The following is a 20,368-nucleotide window of genomic DNA, read 5'->3' on the forward strand; positions in this document are numbered from 1 at the left end:
CCCTCCAGACTTTTCGATATATCTCCAGAACCGCTGCGCCGATCGCCACCAAACTTTCAGTACCCTCTCGGACATCAATTTTACACATCGTGACCAAAAATTTTTCCAAAGGCTATGATAGGTTGGCTGGAAATGACGTCAGAGTGACGTCATGTTCTGCCGTTTTCGACCAAAAAAAGGGTTTCGCGGGAAGAGCTGTCAGGCCTATAGCTTTGCAAATACAGAAAAACGATTAACACATAAAAGATGTAAAATTGACAGGGCTACAAAACTGCTATCTCGGATTTTTGAAATTTTTGGATTTTGACCCCCAAAAATCAAAAAATAGATTTTTTGAATATAATAACCGAAAAATCCAAAAAGTTTTTGAAGTTTCGCAAAAACCGGAATATATATGATAGTCCTTACCGCCTTCTATCCACATACCAAATTTGAGATTGATACCTCATTTTTTGGCGAAGTTATAGCGAAAAAACTGTTCAAAATTGATGACGTCAAATTTTCAAACTCAATTTTTAGCAATTCTAGACCCCGTAGCGCAAAACAAAGACCACCATTAGACTCCCCGTGACGAGCTGCATCGAATCAATACCCATTTTATGCAAAACTATCAACTTTAAAATTTGATCTTTCTTGACCTGACCTTGACCTGACCTTCACCAGAAAGTGACCTAAGCCGTACCTGATAGTCTTATAACCAACACCATTGAGTTGGAAATGAAAAATTGGCCATAAAACATGCATCGCACAACCTAAGTACCTAATGTTAGGTTCATGTGACCTGACCTCTGGACTCTGACCCTTGGTGACCTGACCTGTGACCTGACCTGGTATTGTCAGTGACCTCTTATAGCAACATATGTACTAGGCAACTGACGCCCTATCGCTGATTCTCGACAAAATGCGTTTTCTTCGGTGTTATAGCGCATTCCCTAGATGACCCGTGAACGGTGAAACATGTCATCTTTGACCTGACCTGTGACGTCATCGGTGACCCCGAGGTCAATGAAATTTGGTTTCCCTCGACAAATTTGACAGGCCTTTCGAACGCCGTTTGAATTTTGAGGATCCGTCAAGTAGTTTCGGAGATACGAGGGGGGGGCAAAAAATAGCCCCCCCCCCCCCCACCAGGTCGCGTTATAAACAGACCCCACCAGGGCGCGGGTTAAACCCTATTCCTGGCGGGCTCCGCCGGGACAAGAAACTGGCGGGGGGGGCCGATTCGGCCCCCCCTTCAGATCTCAAAAACTACACATCGCAGCGACAAACGGTAAACGGCATCGGATACGCACGGTCAAGATCTACAATTTTTACTAAGGTCATTTTCAGGTCAGGTCAAAGATGACGTCACAGGGGTCGAAAAAGTCAAAATGGCGGCGCTAGATATGGAGAGAGTTTTTCTCGAATAACTTTTGAATTAGTCAAGATAGGAACAAACTAAGGGCATCATCGTGATCCTCTCGTCAATCCGCATCGAATGATATATATGTTGACCTCGAAAGGTCAAGGTCAAAGGTTGACCTCAGGTCACGTGACCTCGAGGTCATCATGTATATCATTCGATGCGTCTTGACGAGCTGAACACAATGAGACCATCCACACGTCTGTATCTTGTTCCTGTACGGAGTTATTGGCCAAAAACCTTTGGTGACCTTTGATGACGTCACATGACCTCACAGCTGCCCAACAGCAAAACAGACCTCAAGGTAGTGAAGGTTGATCGTATATGAAGTCATGTATGGTATATGGGGCCATTCCGACCCGTTTTAGTGGTAAAAACAGGGAGTTGATTTTTCCCCCATTGACTTATAATGGGGAGGTCGCGAAACTGACCTGACCTTAGGTCACCGATATCAAAATTCAGAGATATACAAATTGCACATACTGGTACCCTAACTAAAGCCTGAAGAGAAGAAATTGATCGGTCAAAAACTCTAGCTCTGGCGTGATTGCAAACTTTTCTGAGGTAGGGTCACCAAACCGCCTCTGGTGACCTGACCTGAGGTCAGATCAACTCAAAATTTTCAGACATGTTGCGTAGAAGCCTTTTAGGAAAAGTCAGAAAATTTGAGCTTCCTAGCTCAACGCGTTTGGGAGAAATAACCAAAAAACCTCAGGGGGGGGCTCCTGAGGCCCCCCCGCCAGGAATAGGGTTAAGTATCGGAGGCGCTCCTCATTGTCATTTTGCCCCACATCACTGCGCACATGGCGCCCTTCAATGTAATGGTGCCACCCCCAACGCTCAAAGAGATAATTGCGCTTCTCACAGTGTCAGTGGTGCCCCTCAAAGTGGTTTAAGTGCCCTAAAAAAGTTGGTGGCGCGCCTCAAAATGATGTTGTCGTCCCTTAGCATATCTGCAGCGCCTCCAAAATGATAGTGCTTTCCCTTAACCGGCGCCGGGCTGAGGTTTGAACACCCCTCCCGACCCCTATAACTTGGCTGCTGGGCCACGTAGCGACACGCGGTAAGCGGCATTCGAAAGAGTGTCAAAAACTACTTGGGTTAGTTGGTTAACCGTACTTTGGTTAGGTCAAGTCAAATGTCAAAGATCAGGTGAGCAGAGGTCATCAAAGGTGAAATGTGGGTGAAATGTTGTCTGTTTCAACATTTATTGACAAACTGGCGCATAACTCGGGGAAGAATAGAACTACAGCACCGCGAAAAAAAGCGCATTCGATTGCTCTTAAACGTTCCTATACCTAAAGTCCTCAGACTTGGCCTAACATCAACGGCTTAACCTCCAGAGCACAACTAGTTTAACCCGTGCCGGGCCGGGGAGGGTTGGAGTGGACAGTGGACCCCCCTCCGCCCCTCTACTGAGCTGTTTTAATGAAGAACCTTTTTACTGTAGCAATTATTGACTCACGAAAGTTATGACATTGTTTTTTCAGTACTATGCTCCTCTCGTCGAGATGCGTCGAATGAACTATAATTTGACATTCAAATGTCATTTGGGAAATTTGAGCTCAGGTCCAGGTCATGACCTGACTGGTAAAGGTCACGTTGCATATCAGTCGATTTGTATCGTCAAACTGAAATCATCTAAGGTGTTTTCATCGCTCAGGCATGTCGCATGTCTCTATCAGAAGTTATTGAAAAAACTGCTGGAGGCCTTCCATGACCTGACATGACCTCAAGGACATAACGAGGGGTCGTGGGTGGCAATTTTCCGATTAAGTGTGTCATTTCTAATTGTTTTATGATGTTTAAATTCGTTAACTTTGACATTTGTCTACCTATAAAAAAGAGTCATGCATGCCCTGATTTTCTCCCATTTCCTTATAGGTACCTAATGGAAGGGTCGCAAAATAGTCCTTACCTTTGGTCAAAGACATAACAATTTCGAGACTTACATATTATATATATACAGTTACACACTGTTTGTCTTATCAATCGCTGAAGTTATAAAGGGATCGTTCAGTCGGTGTATCTATGGTGAGCATTTGCCTGTTCCGTAGCTCAGTTGGTAGAGCACCGGACTCCCCGCATTGTCTTCGCTTGCGTTTTGTCCGCCGGCCGATCCGGACAGAAAGTTACCGAGTGAAGGTCATTCAAATTTCAAAAACTCAATGAAAATGTCACTGGGGTCACGAAAATATTTGAGTAGGTAGGTATACCATTCATTAACTTGGGGGGGGGGGAGATGAACGTATCGTTACAAATACAATACGCTGTTCATTACGCGAGTAACTAATGAATAAAAAATGTATGACTTCATCCTTACTCCACCCGCTCTCCCTCTCCATAAAAAGAGAGTTAATTGTGCTGCATTTTATTTAGATGCAGAAAAATAGAGGCGTCAAAGGATATGGCCGAATATCAGCGACCCTTGCTGTGTAAGCAATGGGGCTTGCAATGGGGTATGACAAGTGGGGGTAATGGCCCCGTCCAGCGCCCATAAAGTGGGCACCACTCGTGCGACCTGCCGACCACTGTCCTAGAGCCATAAAACACCGTGAATGTTTTAAGCTTGACGATACGGATCGACTGGTATGCAACATGTTTTATTTATGGTGAGGTCATGAACTTGACCTCAGGTAAAATTTTTAAATTAATTTTTGTAAAGTCAAATTACAGGGTGGCGCCGGTAAATAACCACAAATTTCAAACCTGTGTTACGAGGAAACTGTTTTGTGCAGAGCAATAATTTTTTGCATTCATGTTCCATGCTTTATGTAAATTGTTGTCCATAGCAAAAGGGAACGTTGCAGCTGAAGATGATAACGGAAGAGATGAAAAGACACGCGGTCATTGTGGCGCTTCACGCCGGCAGCGAGGCTCCCGAGGTCGCCAACTTCCTCAAGGTCGACAGAAGCCATGATTATAAAGTCAAGCGGAGCTTGGATGAGTCTGTGTGCGACGTCCCGTCTGTGGCAAAGCGGAAGAAACATCCCCGACGATCTGATGCCGTCGGAGACGACGATTTCATTGCCAAAGTCGAGCACATCGTCGACGATGACACGACGTCGACGTCACCGTCGATGACGGTGACGTCGTTAAACCCTAGATCGACCGAGTGGCTGAGGAAGGCCCTATGTGTTCCAACAAGACTCTGTAACCGCCCGCAAGGCCAGGGTGACGCAGGAGTGGATGAGCGGCAACGTGCACAGTCACATCACGCCCGAGTTCTGGCCGCCAAACTTCCCGGACCTGAACCCGCTCGACTAAAACGTGTGGGGCGTAGTCGAGAGGGACACTAACAAACACCCACACAACAATATTGACTCTCTGAAGTCAGCCATCAAGCAGATGATGGTCAAGATGGACAAGACCATGCTGACCAAGGCCTGAGCCCGGTTCAGGCCGCGCATCGAGGCCGTCATCGACGCGGAGGGGGATTCATCGAGTGAAGTGTGTTCGACAGGTCGCCATCAGTCACCCCAGTTCAAAGCTTCCATCCAATGTACTGACTTTTGCCAAAAAATTAATGTTTTGTGTGGAGCACATATTGTCTTCATTTATCGGCGCCACCCTGTATAGTTCATTTGTCGCATTATGACAAGAGAAATACCATATCCCGGAAAAATAGACGTAATACCGCTGAGCTTAGGTAGGTTGAATATGAAATAATTACTTACAAAGAGTTATAAAAGAACCGTCGAACGTGTCTTTTTTGTCATTAAATATCAGTAGGTATGCCGCCCCCTCAGATGCCAAGTGCCGCCCCTATGAGTGCAAAATGCCGCCCCTAAATGTGATTGCCGACCCAGTGAAAATCCCTTAAAATACGCCCTGCGACTGTTGTGCAGTTTAAAGCAAGCTTTTCCACTTAATCGTTGTTTGCAGTAGCGGCGGAAGGGGGGGGGGCACTGCACTGCAGACTTTTGGTCCCATTCTTTCCATGCAACGCCCATAGGGCTAATGTTAAAATGCCAAAATCAAAGGGGGACGGTGCCCCAGTGCCCTCTCCGTTCTGCCACCTATGGTTGTTTGTTTTTTTTATTTTATTGTCGAAAACCGCAAATTCTCGTCGAGCTGCCCCACCTTCCCCTCCTGGATCCGTCAGTGAAGCCGTATTATTAGACTATCGGTATAGGTTTGCACCGATAGTCCCACCCAAGATTACGTCCCAACAAGCACCAAAACTCCCATTCCCTGATGCAGATGCCAAATAGCAGTGGTTTCGGCATGCGATAGGATGAGCGATAAACGATAAACGATAATTATCGCCGTTAAGTAAATCTGCTATCGTTATCATTTATCGCTAAATGTTCAAAATTATCGCTCATCCACAGTTATCGCAAGCTACAAAAATTATGAACGATAAACGATAAAATGTAAAACGGGATGATGGAAAAATGGAAGACGATCGACAGTGTAGGTATGCCGCGCGACAGTATGTGTAATGTGTGCGCAACCTGTTGCCATCTGCTAAGTGTATAGATCTGCAAATAAACTAAGTACACTTACTTAACCCGCGCACCGACGCACGGTAGGCGATCGGGCCGGTCTAGCCTCGCGAAACCTTAAAGACACTTTTTTTTTCCGAAAATTGGTAAACAACGCATACTAGTCGACAGAAAATTCATTGAAGATTACGATTAGTGCATTTGCATGGCTCAGGAGACATTTTTTCGTAGACGAAAGTATCGTTAAAGACAGCGTTCCGTAACACTTCATAAGGGGGATAATCACAGCCGATTTTTACGCTCTTTGAATATTTTGCGGAACGATGAAATTGCTAGGTGTTGAGCATCCATTTTGCATGGAAAGTGAAATTTAGGTGTTTAGACGATTCCGCCATAGAAAGCAAGTAGACAAAATCAGTTCAAAATGTCTTATAATTAGGTTAACTTTTTATATTTTTTTCTTCCACTGAACATTACGTTCACTGAATTAACCAAGCCCAGCAAAAAAAGTTTTACGAGGATGAACTGAAAATAATGCTGTATCGCATGCACTAAGACACTATCTATTAGGGGAGCCAGTGAAAATTTGCAGCCACTTGCAGCCCTGGCATCCAGACACTTTTTTCTTCTAAGGGTTGGCCGTGGCTTGGTGCACTTGAGCATAAGTGGTAAATGCCCCAAAGGGTGTTTTCGCGATAGCTCAAAACACCCAGGCAATAGAGAGCTACAACCTGCCATACCTGACCTTTGATGCACGCTGGATCTTGTGACACCAACAGCACTTTCAAGTCAGGTCAGGTCACTGACCTATGACGTCATAAATGAACCTCTGCACGATCCTCAGATGTCGCAACCTTACAACGCTCTCAGTGCCAGAGTAACTTTCACAGGGAGGTGAGACTTGCAGAACTTATTGTCCTTCAGAGGTCTTACAACTTGTATATCTCAGATTTTTCCTAAATGTAACATAAAGTCAGGTTGGTCACGTGACCTTACCTATAAGTCAATGGGGAAAAATGAAAACTGTTATTTTGGCGCCAGGAACGATATTCAATTGTCTCAAATACATGGAATCGTTACTTCATGCACTCCTTGCAAGATCTGATGCTGCATTTTTGCATTGTTGACCTTGCATGACGTCATTTATGACGTCACTAGGGTCATACGAGTTTTTCGTCAATAACTCCCAATCAAATTGAGCTAGAGAGTCGACAAGGTCACCAATGGACTCCGGAAGACCTGCCGAATCGAATGATATGCGATATGACCTCCTTCGACCAACTTCGTGATTTGAAGACCTCTGACCTGACCTTGACACGAGGTCAAGGTCAGGTTGACCTTACGGTGGCCTCACCTAAACAAAAGTATACCATTCGACGCGCCTGAGCAAGGCGAACACGACGATGTCAAAATCGTGGTTCTGCGGCCATTTTTTGCGAAGTTATTTACCAAAAACCAAACCCGCTGCTTGGGTCACGTTATGAAATGGGGCCTTGCCGGGCGAGATTTACGCTGTTTCATGATATGTATAAATTGGTAGGGCATAATCGTTTGAATAAAACATTGGTTTGAAAGCAATTTTCTATGGAGGTACACAACATTTCAATGTCCTACCCAGCTCATATCGTCATAATTTTCGACCTACCCTCAAAAGTAGGTATTCATGCGTTATTCGAGCAGCAATTAGGCAAATTGCAAGCTGGCGACAGAGCACAAATCCTATAAGAGATAGTCCTTATTTAAAACATATGCTCATTGGATATTCAAGAAGGTTGCACCTAAATATTGTGGTTCTAGCTTCAAAAACATGGATGTTATGAATGCCGATAGGTTTCGCGAGGCTACACCGGCCGGATCGCCCAATGTGCGACGGGGGTCTGCGCCAACTTCGCACCGACGGGGGGGGGGGGCGGATGACCGCCCCCCCCCCTGAGATCTCGAGAACGAAGCATGATAGCGACAAGCGGTAAACAGCATCGGATACGCACGGTCAAGGTCTACAATTTTTACAAAGGTCATTTTCAGGTCAGGTCAAAGATGACGTCACAGGGGTCGAAAAAGTCAAAATGGCGGCGCTAGATATGGAGAGATTTTTTCTCGAATAACTTTCGAATTAGTCAAGATAGGAACAAACTAAGGGCATCATCGTGATCCTCTCGTCAATCCGCATCGAATGATATATATGTTGACCTCGAAAGGTCAAGGTCAAAGGTTGACCTCAGGTCACGTGACCTCGAGGTCATCATGTATATCATTCGATGCGTCTTGACGAGCTGAACACAATGAGACCATCCGCGCGGCTGTATCTTGTTCCTGTACGGAGTTATTGGCAAAAAACCTTTGGTGACCTTTGATGACGTCACATGACCTTACAGCTGCCCAACAGCAAACCAGACCTCAAGGTAGTGAAGGTTGATCGTATATGAAGTCATGTATGGTATATGGGGCCATTCCGACCCGTTTTAGTGGTAAAAACAGGGAGTTGCTTTTTCCCCCATTGACTTATAATGGGGAGGTCGAGAAATTGACCTGACCTTAGGTCACCGACATCAAAATTCCGAGATATACAAATTGTAGCTACTAATGACCTAATAACATCCTGCGACTTTCAAAGGCCTCCGACATCTACTGTAGCTCTGGCACGGTGACAAAGTTGCAAAAAAGTGACTTGAGGTTGGGTCATTCAAAGTGACCTGGTGACCTGACCTTAAAGTTAGGAGGTTCAAACTTGCACACCATGTGTAAAATTGATGAGAGAATAGTCGTACCAAATTTCGCGGCGCTTTCCCGCTATCCGCGAAAAACCTCAGGGGGGCGGATATATCCGCCCCCCCCCCCGTCGGTGCGCGGGTTAAGCTGTATTTCTTATCCATTTTGTTATCGCTGTAAAAAAAAAAAACAATTATCGCTATCGTTGTATCGTTTAGTTAAAAACAATTATCATTATCGTTTCATCGCTATTGCTGTTTTTTTTTTTAAAATTTATGGTTTATCGTTTATCGTTATCGCAAACCTTTCTTATCGTTTTATCGTTATCGCAGGTCCGAAAATTAAAGGAAAAGGGTCACCTTCGTGAAATATGAAGATATCGTTGTTTTTCATTTTGACATTATTATTTTTCATTTTCTTTTTAAAACTGGTGCCAGAAGTGCACAATTCGCGAAAAAGTATTTAAAACTATTTAACATATTGGTACTATGTTGATATTCTCTACGGCACCTACTGTATGATTTCATAGCGATGACGTCACACTCAAGCCAATCAGCGTTCAGAAGACAGACTCGTCGGATTGTGTCAGATAAGCTGATTGGTTAAAGCTGAGCTGGTTGGAGCTGATTGGTAAAAAACCAAAGCCTCGCCGCGGGTGGCTGTATTGTCGGATAAGAACGCATTCCTGGGATAAGGACGCATTCCTGGCGTATTTTCTTTTAAAATTGCCGATAACTACGAATGGAGGCCGAAATCGGCCGTAAGGAGGTAGGTAGACAGGTAGGTTTTCGGACACGGGCTACAAGATGGCTATCTCAGTTTCAATCCCCATGTTAAAGGTGGCCCTTTTAAGTTATCGCGGAAAGCACTGCCAAATAGATTCCGATCGAAAAGTGAAACAATCGCCTTGATTTTCCTGATACCTAGATGGAAAATAGCTAAATTGATACCGCAAAATGTCGATAAATGCTACATTGTATTTTATATTATATATCTTTGATTTTACACCGGTCGAGTGTAATTAGGCATTATATAGTTTAGTGAATTAGGTCCAGTACTTAACCCTCGCCCGTATGGGGGGGGGGTCGAACGGACCCCCCCCCCCCATGGTTTTTCGCGAATAACTCGCGTAAAAAAGGCCGATCGCGACGAAACTTTCAGTACCCTCGCGTTTATCAATTTTCCACCTACCCTGAAAATTTCATGACCCTGACCCAAATGACCTTTGACCTGTGACCTACTTTTCGAGACCATGTTTGGCCGGAATCGCGATTCGACGTATCTCGGCTCGCATTAGCCGCGCGTTTGCAGTCTTTTCGTGGTTTCAAGCGTTCACAAGGCTTACCGCACGGTATGGGTCTGTTCTTACCGTAGCGAACTTTGTTCTTAGTTCTTACCGTTCTTCCCATAGAGAACTTACCACACACTGAAACAGCCCTGTTCAAGTGTCTGCGGCTGCCGCGGTGAACGGTGGCGCCCTTCGAAGTATCGGAGTCCCTAAATATCATACCTATTTCCGCCCAGGCGCCCATTAACGATCTGTAGCGCCCCTCCATATGATGGAGCCGCCCCTTAAAGTATCCGCGGCGTCCTTAAAGTTACAGTGCCGCCCCTTACAATGGGGTGGCGTCCTCAAAATAAAAGTGATGTTGTCCCCCCCCCCCCCGAGTAATGTTGGCTGGCGTCTCTTCTTTAACCCGCGCCCCACTGGGGGGGGGCTATTTATAGCCCCCCCCCCCTCCCGTTTTTCTGTAATAACTTCCAAACCGCTTGACGTATCGACGCCAAACTTTCAGTACCTTCGGCTGCATCAATTTGACACCTTGTGTCAAAATTTGAACTTCGTACCTACCATAGGTCGGCCGGAAATGACGTCAGAGTGATGTCATGTTCGGCCGATTTCGACGCAAAACATTGAACCACGGCAATCGCTCCCAAGAGCTCAGTGTTTAAGCTAGATCCAATTTCTTTGCATGAGAGGACTCAGAATAGACTGCGCTATCAAACTGCTATCTCGGATTTTCAAAATTTTGAAAATTTCGAAAATTTTATATAACAAAATTCAAAATTTTCATTTTTTCATTTTCTTCAAAAACTTTTTGACTTTTCGAAAAAAACCGGAATATATGTGATAGAACGCATTATTATGACTAACTCTAGCAATTTTGAGCTAAATATCTTCAAAAATGGCCAAGTTATACGCATTATTGCAAAAACTTTACAATTATTAATTTTTCAAATCAATTTTTCAGCCTGAATTTGACATCGTACGCCAATATAAATAGCACCATCGTGTTCCTGAGCTCCAACTGCATCCAATAGGCACCTTTTTTGTTGAAAATTTTTAACTTCAAAATTTGACCTTTTTTGACCTGAAAGTGACCTAACCTAGGCTAAATTTGACTCAAAATGACCTCGAATGACACAGACGACATCAAATTCGAAATGTTTGGCCTAAATGGACCATAAAACATGTGTCACGTGACTGACGCATGATATAATATTTTCGTGACCTGTGATGACCTGACCTTGACCTGAAAATCAAAGTACAAGTTTGGTACCCTCAGAGTATCTAGAGCATCTGTTCACGAGTGTGTGAACCAAAAATGAGCCTGATCTGACTTGTAAGACGGCGACCAGAGCCCAAAACGTGAAGAAGCCAAAATGCTAATAATTTTTACTTTGACCTGACCTGTGACGTCATCGGTGACCTCGAGGTCAATGAAATTAGGTTTCGCTCGACAGTTTTTCCGGGGCTATCAGACGCCGTTTGAATTTTGACGATCGGCCCAGTAGTTTCGGAGTTAGGAGGGGGGCTATGAATAGCCCCCCCCCCAGTAGGGCGTGTTATACACAGACCCCAGTGGGGCGCGGGTTAAAGGGACACTCCCACCTTAACATTAGTTTTGAGTTGAGATAGCCAAATTGGTGGCCATGGCCTGCAAATACCGGTTTGGGCACTCACAACATCGACAAATGCTTTAATTCGGAGATATGGAATTTCAAACTTGCAGTTTTCGGATTCTAAGGGGCTAGTGCATTGGTATGCCCCCTTAGAATTTGTGACGTCAGCGGAGATCTAACGATTTTTAAATCTTTTACTAAAACGTTTGGTAGCACGCGGCGGTATATGCTGCTTTGCGCGCAACAAATGCCGCACTTTCAAATAAAGTCGCTAGGAACAGCGGAGATCCCAAAAAGTAAACAAAAGTAAAAGTCTAATATCTTGAAAACCGGTGAATATTTTTCGATGAAATTTGGTAGATATTCGTTTTCGCTCTTTCTGAACAGAGCGACATCACTTTCGTGCCAATTCATTAACTTTTTTGAAGGTGGGAGGGTCCCTTTAACCCTATTCCTGGCGGGCTCCGCCGGGACAAGAAACTGGCGGGGGGGGGGGGCGATTCGGCCCCCCCTTCAGATCTCAAAAACTACACATCGCAGCGACAAACGGTAAACGGCATCGGATACGCACGGTCAAGATCTACAATTTTTACTAAGGTCATTTTCAGGTCAGGTCAAAGATGACGTCACAGGGGTCGAAAAAGTCAAAATGGCGGCGCTAGATATGGAGAGAGTTTTTCTCGAATAACTTTTGAATTCGTCAAGATAGGAACAAACTAAGGGCATCATCGTGATCCTCTCGTCAATCCGCATCGAATGATATATATGTTGACCTCGAAAGGTCAAGGTCAAAGGTTGACCTCAGGTCACGTGACCTCGAGGTCATCATGTATATCATTCGATGCGTCTTGACGAGCTGAACACAATGAGACCATCCACACGTCTGTATCTTGTTCCTGTACGGAGTTATTGGCCAAAAACCTTTGGTGACCTTTGATGACGTCACATGACCTCACAGCTGCCCAACAGCAAAACAGACCTCAAGGTAGTGAAGGTTGATCGTATATGAAGTCATGTATGGTATATGGGGCCATTCCGACCCGTTTTAGTGGTAAAAACAGGGAGTTGATTTTTCCCCCATTGACTTATAATGGGGAGGTCGCGAAACTGACCTGACCTTAGGTCACCGATATCAAAATTCAGAGATATACAAATTGCACATACTGGTACCCTAACTAAAGCCTGAAGAGAAGAAATTGATCGGTCAAAAACTCTAGCTCTGGCGTGATTGCAAACTTTTCTGAGGTAGGGTCACCAAACCGCCTCTGGTGACCTGACCTGAGGTCAGATCAACTCAAAATTTTCAGACATGTTGCGTAGAAGCCTTTTAGGAAAAGTCAGAAAATTTGAGCTTCCTAGCTCAACGCGTTTGGGAGAAATAACCAAAAAACCTCAGGGGGGGGGGGCTCCTGAGGCCCCCCCGCCAGGAATAGGGTTAAGGAATAATTGCTTCAAAAAGGTACTAATTGAAGTGATAAAGCCATTATATAGCCATCACACACACAATTTTGATCAGCATCTCCCTCCAAAATAACTGTGCCATTCTCGTCGCCGGCTGCAGCGGCCGCAGCCGCGAGGGTGTTCAACCTTTTTGGTTCAACCTATCCGAAATTAGGCTCTGCCTCCCGGCCGCGGGAGCCGCGGCGGCCGCAGAGCACCTCGGTGACCTCAAAAGGTCAACTTAACGTTTTCGCCTATTGCAGCCATTCTATAACTCAGGAACTACTGGGCCGATCGTGACGAAAACACCACCGGTCGATTCAGCGTATGCGATTTCATCAGCCGTTTCGAATATGGTGACCTCAGGTGACCTCAGTGACCTTGGGAGGTCACATGACCGTTGTGGCCTATGGCAGCCATTCTATAACTCAGGAACTACTGGGCCGATCGCGACGAAAAAACCACCGGTCGAATCAGCGTATGCGATTTCATCAGCTGTTTCGAATATGGTGACCTCAGGTGACCTCAGTGACCTTGGGAGGTCACATGACCGTTATGGCCTATGGCAGCCATTTTATAACTCAGGAACTACTGGGCCGATCGCGACGAAAACACCACCAGTCGAATCAGCGTATGCGATTTCATGAGCCGTTTCGAATATGGTGACCTCAGGTGACCTCGGTGACCTCAAAAGGTCAACTTAACGTTTTCGCCTATTGCAGCCATTCTATAACTCAGGAACTACTGGGCCGATCGTGACGAAAACACCACCAGTCGATTCAGCGTATGCGATTTCACCAGCCGTTTCGAATATGGTGACCTCAGGTGACCTCGGTGACCTTGAGAGGTCACATGACCAATGTGGCCTATTGCAGCCATTCTATAACTCAGGAACTACTGGGCCGATCGTGACGAAAACACCACCAATCGAATCAGCGTATGCGATTTCATCAGCCGTTTTGAATATGGTGACCTCAGGTGACCTCGGTGACCTTGGGATGTCACATGACCAATGTGGCCTATGGCAGCCATTCTATAACTCAGGAACTACTGGGCCGATCGTGACGAAAACACCACCAGTCGATTCAGCGTATGCGATTTCATCAGCCGTTTTTAATATGGTGACCTCAAGTGACCTCGGTGACCTTGGGAGGTCACATGACCAATGTGGCCTATTGCAGCCATTCTATAACTCAGGAACTATTGGGCCGATCGTGACGAAAACACCACCAGTCGATTCAGTGTATGCGATTTTATCAGCCGTTTCGAATATGGTGACTTCAGGTGACCTCGGTGACCTTGGGAGGTCACATGACCAATGTGGCCTATGGCAGCCATTCTATAGGGTAGACCGGGGCAAGTCGCCCCGCCGAGGTAAAACGCCTCACCGATGTTTCTCGGAACTGGCAGGGTTCTGGGGAAACATCATCTCTTCTATAAAACGTGCACTATATGATCATTATATGAGCAGACTGGAAAGAAATTGTGATGACTCTTTCGGGAGATATAGCCAAAAATGTGTTTTTTGAGTGATTTTTATGTTTTGTTGTCAGATTATGAATCATGGCGTTCTTTTATGGTCCACATTAGGTTAACGACTTTTATGTATTTTGAACAACTATTGTCTAACGCTTATCATGCCGGGTTGGTTCGTGTTAAATTATGTCTTACTGGAGTGCAAGGCGTTGTTCTCTGACCGAACTACGTGATGGGGTAAAACGCCCCAGTAGGTCGCGGGGCAAAAAGCCCCTGGGGCGTTTTACCTCTTGTGTTGTTGGGGCTACCCACTTTCTAATGTTCGGTAGCTGGCGAACAGTAAGTTTCTGTGCCTTTATGTGTATTTTTCTCAGCAACTGGATGGCAAAGGAAGTATTTTGTTAACATTTGCATTGCAATAATTTATTATTTGGTCTTATGAGGTAGGTGAAAAACCTGCTCATACAACAGTGTCATATGCTGAGCACCTGACAGGATGGAATGTGCTAACTTCAGTGCCGTGCCTCCAGAGGTCTAACGGACCTCTCACATAAGATTTAGCCAACTACCATGTTAAATCTTTAATCTAAGGTATGGGGCTACTTGCCCCAGGCCGTGGGGCGTTTTGCCCTGGGGTTGGGGCAAAATGCCCCATTTGCAGTTGCTTCACAAATCACTTCCTAGCTTGGAGTCCGATCATAAGTGAATCAATTTGAGGGGTGCAATTTAAAGTAAAATGTCCAAAGAACGCATTGAGCACAAATTTGGCCTTTCAGGTGATGTGGGACAAAATTTATGTAGCAAAATAAATTATCTGGGGCGTCTTGCCCCAGGCTACCCTAACTCAGGAACTACTGGGCCGATCGTGACGAAAACACCACCAGTCGATTAAGCGTATGCGATTTCATCAGCCGTTTTTAATATGGTGACCTCAGGTGACCTCGGTGACCTTGGAAGGTCACATGACCAATGTGGCCCAGTAAACATGCCGACGTCGGCCCGACGTCGGGCCGAGGCTCGGCCCGACGTCGGCCCAACGTCGGCTCAACCTCGGCCCGACATTGGCTGGACGTCGGATATGCCCGCATGTTCCGACGTCCAGCCGAAGTCCAGCCGACGTCGAGCCGAAGTCGGGCCGAGGTCGTTTGCCGAGGGTGACGAGATCGTTTGTCGCTGGACCGACGGGGCCGACGTCGGCATGTTTATTGGGACAACGCGCCAAAAATATCAACCGGCGGCGGGATTCGAGCCTCCCAGTCGCCGACGTCGGCATGTTTACTGGGACAACACGCCAAAAGCATCAGCCGGCGATGGGATTCGAACCCCGTGTCATTTGAACGCGAGGATAGTGCGCTAACCATTACACCACGCAGCCAGATAACGAATTTAGTTTGTTTTGTTGGGTTATGCCCTTTCGGTCTGACAAGACCATTTCAGAGCCGGAAGGATGATAGGATGGAGACATTGATCTTCTTGGCGAGCACCCTGGGTCCAGTTCATATAGAGTCCCTGGTCCCATTGCTGTTACGTGACACTTAGGCATTGGAAAGGGCGACCCCACAATGGATTCATATAGCCACACTTACACACCTGCACCAACGTTTCCCAAAGTGTCCCTTTGATAAGTGGCACTTTGGCAAAGTGACGCTTGCCGACTGGCCTTTCTATATGAACTGGGCCCGGCCCTGGTGAGTTGCCGGGGCTGAGCCTGACCAAAGGATAGGCCGAGCAGCCCCCAAGCACTCACCGCACCCGGCTACGGGCGAGCTCGGCTTACGGGCAATCCCAAATGGGATAAAGTTTCCCGTCCAGTCCGGATCAGGGGGTTGCGGCGTGGAGGAAGATTTGAGTTTCCTGAGGATATTTTGAATACAGAAGCTCTTTATGAAACATGGAACATGTATTTTATATTATTTTAACGGTCAAAACAGCGGCCGATGTCGGTCCGACGTCGCCCCGACGTCGGCCCGACGTCGGCTGGACCTCAGCAATTGATCTCGGTCCGACGTCGGCCCGACGTCGGCTGGACCTCGGCTGGACGTCGGTACATGCGGGCATATCCGACATCCAGCCGACGTCGTGCCGAGGTTGGACCAACGTCTGGCCGACGTCGGCATGCCGATGCCGAGTTGCCGACGTCACCCCGACGTCGGCCGACGTCGGGCCGACGTCGGCATGTTTACTGGGGGCCTATTGCAGCCATTCTATAACTCAGGAACTACTGGGCTGATCGCGACGAAAACACCACCAGTCGATTCAGCGTATGCGATTTCATCAGCCGTTTCGAATATGGTGACCTGGGTGACCTTGGGAGGTCACATGACCGTTGTGGCCTATGGCAGCCATTCTATAACTCAGGAACTGAGGTCACCTGAGGTCACCATATTCGAAACGGCTGATGAAATCGCATACGCTGATTCGACTGGTGGTGTTTTCGTCACGATCGGCCCAGTAGTTCCTGAGTTATTGAATGGCTGCAATAGGCCACATTGGTCATGTGACCTCCCAAGGTCACCGAGGTCACCTGAGGTCACCATATTCGAAACAGCTGATGAAATCGCATACGCTGATTCGAATGGTGTTTCGTTCGTCACGATCGGCCCAGTAGTTCCTGAGTTATAGAATGGCTGCAATAGGCCACATTGGTCATGTGACCTCCCAAGGTCACCGAGGTCACCTGAGGTCACCATATTCGAAACGGCTGATGAAATCGCATACGCTGAATCGGCTGGTGGTGTTTTCGTCACGATCGGCCCAGTAGTTCCTGAGTTATAGAATGGCTGCGATAGGCGCCCAGTAAACATGACGACGTCGGCCCGACGTCGGGCCGAGGCTCGGCCCGACGTCGGCCCAACGTCGGTTCAACCTCGGCCCGACATCGGCTGGACGTCGGATATGCCCGCATGTTCCGACGTCCAGCCGAAGTCCAGCCGACGTCGAGCCGACGTCGGGCCGAGATCGTTTGCCGAGGTTGACGAGATCGTTTGTCGTTGGACCGACGGGGCCGACGTCGGCATGTTTATTGCCAACGCGCCAAAAATATCAACCGGCAGCGGGATTCGAGCCCCCCAGTCGCCGACGTCGGCATGTTTACTGGGACAACACGCCAAAAGCATCAGCCGGCGATGGGACTCGAACCCCGTGTCATTCGATCGCGAGGTTAGTGCGCTAACCACTACCCACCACGCAGCCAGCTAACCAAAGTGGTTTGTTTTGTTGGGTTATGCCCTTTCGGTCTGACAAGACCATTTCAGAGCCGGAAGGATGATAGGATGGAGACATTGGTCTTCTTTGCGAGCACCCTGGGTCCAGTTCATATAGAGTCCCTGGTCCCATTGCTGTTACGTGACACTTATTGGAAAGGGCGGCCCCACAATGGATTCATATAGCCACTCTTACACACCTGCACCAACGTTTCCCAAAGTGTCCCTTTGATAAGTGGCACTTTGGCAAAGTGACACTTGCCGACTGGCCTTTCTATATGAACTGGGCCCGGCCCTGGTGACTTGCCGGGGCTGAGCCTGACCAAAGGATATGCCGAGCAGCCCCCAAGCACTCACCGCACCCGGCTACGGGCGAGCTCGGCTTACGGGCAATCCCAAATGGGATAAAGTTTCCCGTCCAGTCCGGATCAGGGGGTTGCGGCGTGGAGGAAGATTTGAGTTTCCTGAGGATATTTTGGATACAGAAGCTCTTTATGAAACATGAAACATGTATTTTATATTATTTTAACGGTCAAAACAGCGGCCGATGTCGGTCCGACGTCGCCCCGACGTCGGCCCGACGTCGGCTGGACCTCAGCAATTGATCTCGGTCCGACGTCGGCCCGACGTCGGCTGGACCTCGGCTGGACGTCGGAACATGCGGGCATATCCGACATCCAGCCGACGTCGTGCCGAGGTTGGACCGACGTCGGGCCGACGTCGGCATGCCGATGCCGAGTTGCCGACGTCACCCCGACGTCGGCCGACATCGGGCCGACGTCGGCATGTTTACTGGGCGAAAACGTAAAGCTGACCTTTTGAGGTCACCGAGGTCACCTGAGGTCACCATATTCAAAACAGCTGATGAAATCGCATACGCTGATTCGACTGGTGGTGTTTTCGTCACGATCAGCCCAGTAGTTCCTAAGTTATAGAATGGCTGCCATAGGCCACATTGGTCATGTGACCTCCCAAGGTCACCGAGGTCACCTGAGGTCACCATATTCAAAACGGCTGATGAAATCGCATACGCTGAATCGACTGGTGGTGTTTTCGTCACGATGGGCCCAGTAGTTCCTGAGTTATAGAATGGCTGCAGTAGGCGAAAACGTAAAGTTGACCTTTTGAGGTCACCGAGGTCACCTGAGGTCACCATATTCGAAACAACTGATGAAATCGCATACGCTGATTCGACTGGTGGTGTTTTCGTCACGATCGGCCCAGTAGTTCCTGAGTTATAGAATGGCTGCAATAGGCCACATTGGTCATGTGACCTCCCAAGGTCACCGAGGTCACCTGAGGTCACCATATTCGAAACGGCTGATGAAATCGCATACGCTGAATCGACTGGTGGTGTTTTCGTCACGATCGGCCCAGTAGTTCCTGAGTTATAGAATGGCTGCAATAGGCGAAAACGTAAAGTTGACCTTTTGAGGTCACCGAGGTCACTTGAGGTCACTATATTCAAAACGGCTGATGAAATTGCATACGCTGATTCGACTGGTGGTGTTTTCGTCGCGATCGGCCTAGTAGTTCCTGAGTTATAGAATGGCTGCAATAGGCGTCAATGCCGAGTTGACCTCTTGAGGTCACCGAGGTCACCTGAGGTCACGAGCTTCGAAACGGCTGATAAAATCGTACCTCCTGATTCGAATGGTGTTTCGTTCGTTCCGATCGGTCCAGTAGTTCCTGAGTTATAGAATGGCTGCAAGGGTGGCGGTCGAATAGTGTTGTCCCTTGAACAGGGCCGAAAGATAAGCATTTATAGGAACCAAAAATTTCTTATGACATCGTCATCAAAAGAAATTTTTACTGCAGTTAACTAATGACAATGAATAAAAAATAAGTAGAAATTATTTTTAAATATAATATTTTGTTAACACTTCCATTTTCAGTTTTATTTTGAGCATAAAAGTTATAATAATGGTATTTTACATCATCAATTGACGACAGCTGAGTGTGTTATCCTTGATTGTCAGAAATGCGTTAGATTTGGCGTCAGCTGCGGTTTTGAATGCGCGGCATATATTGAATAGCTTTTCTCTATGGGCTTTTCTCAAGTTTTTTTTTTGTGTGACAGTTTTTCGTCCTGAAGGTAGTTATACCCTGAGTTATCTAGCCACAGTACAAGTAGCAAGGTAATATATACTAATACCAGGAGATCTACCCCACTTCCTGCCTAATTAATGCCTAATTAATTATTGCTTCCAAATGAAGTCATGCGAACAGGAGGCGCAGAGGTCTTAAAAAGTAAACAAGTTAAAGTCCATTGTTAGGCCATTGTTAAAGGGACCCTCCCACCTTAACATTAGATTTGAGTTGAGATAGCCAAAATGGGGTCCCTGGCTCACAATTACCGGTTTCGGCACTCACAACATCGAGAAATGCCTTAAATCGGAAATATTGAATTTCAAAATTGCAGCATTTTGATTCAGAGGGGTTAATGCTTAGGAATACCCCTCTGAATGTGTGACGTCAGCGCAAATATCTAACGATTTTTAAATGTTTGACTAAAATGTTTTGTAGCACGCGGTGGTATATGCTATTTGCGCGCAACATCTGCCGCAAACGCCGCACTTCTAAAACAAAGTCGCTAGAAACAGCGGAGATCCCAAAAAAGTAAACAAAAGTAAAAGTCTAATATCTTGAAAACCGGTGAATATTTTTCGATGAAATTTGGTAGATATTGGTTTTCGCTCTTTCTGAACCGAGCGACACCACTTTCATGCCAATTCATTGACTTTTTTGAAGGTGGGAGGGTCCCTTTAAGTAACAATAAAAGTCAA

At 46.7% G+C, this 20,368-nt stretch overlaps 1 protein-coding gene across 3 annotated transcripts in view; it reads left to right on the forward strand.

The window, feature by feature from the left end:
- The window catches only part of LOC122365375 (mucin-12-like), a 60,992-nt gene that overhangs the window by 36,367 nt on the left and 4,257 nt on the right, over positions 1-20,368 (forward strand). Inside the window, exon 1 of one of the 3 annotated variants that reach the window (XM_043336533.1) lies at positions 19,574-19,720. The exons of 1 other annotated variant lie outside the window; for it this stretch is intronic. The gene's annotated coding sequence lies outside the window, so the exon portion shown is untranslated. Of the gene's footprint in view, positions 1-19,573; positions 19,721-20,368 lie in introns of those variants that run through there. One more of the 3 variants, XM_043336532.1, reaches the window with a different exon arrangement.

This window comes from Amphibalanus amphitrite, unplaced genomic scaffold (assembly GCF_019059575.1).
Source record: "Amphibalanus amphitrite isolate SeventyFive unplaced genomic scaffold, NRLGWU_Aamphi_draft 000736F_arrow, whole genome shotgun sequence".
Classification (NCBI taxonomy): Eukaryota; Metazoa; Arthropoda; class Thecostraca; order Balanomorpha; family Balanidae; genus Amphibalanus; species Amphibalanus amphitrite.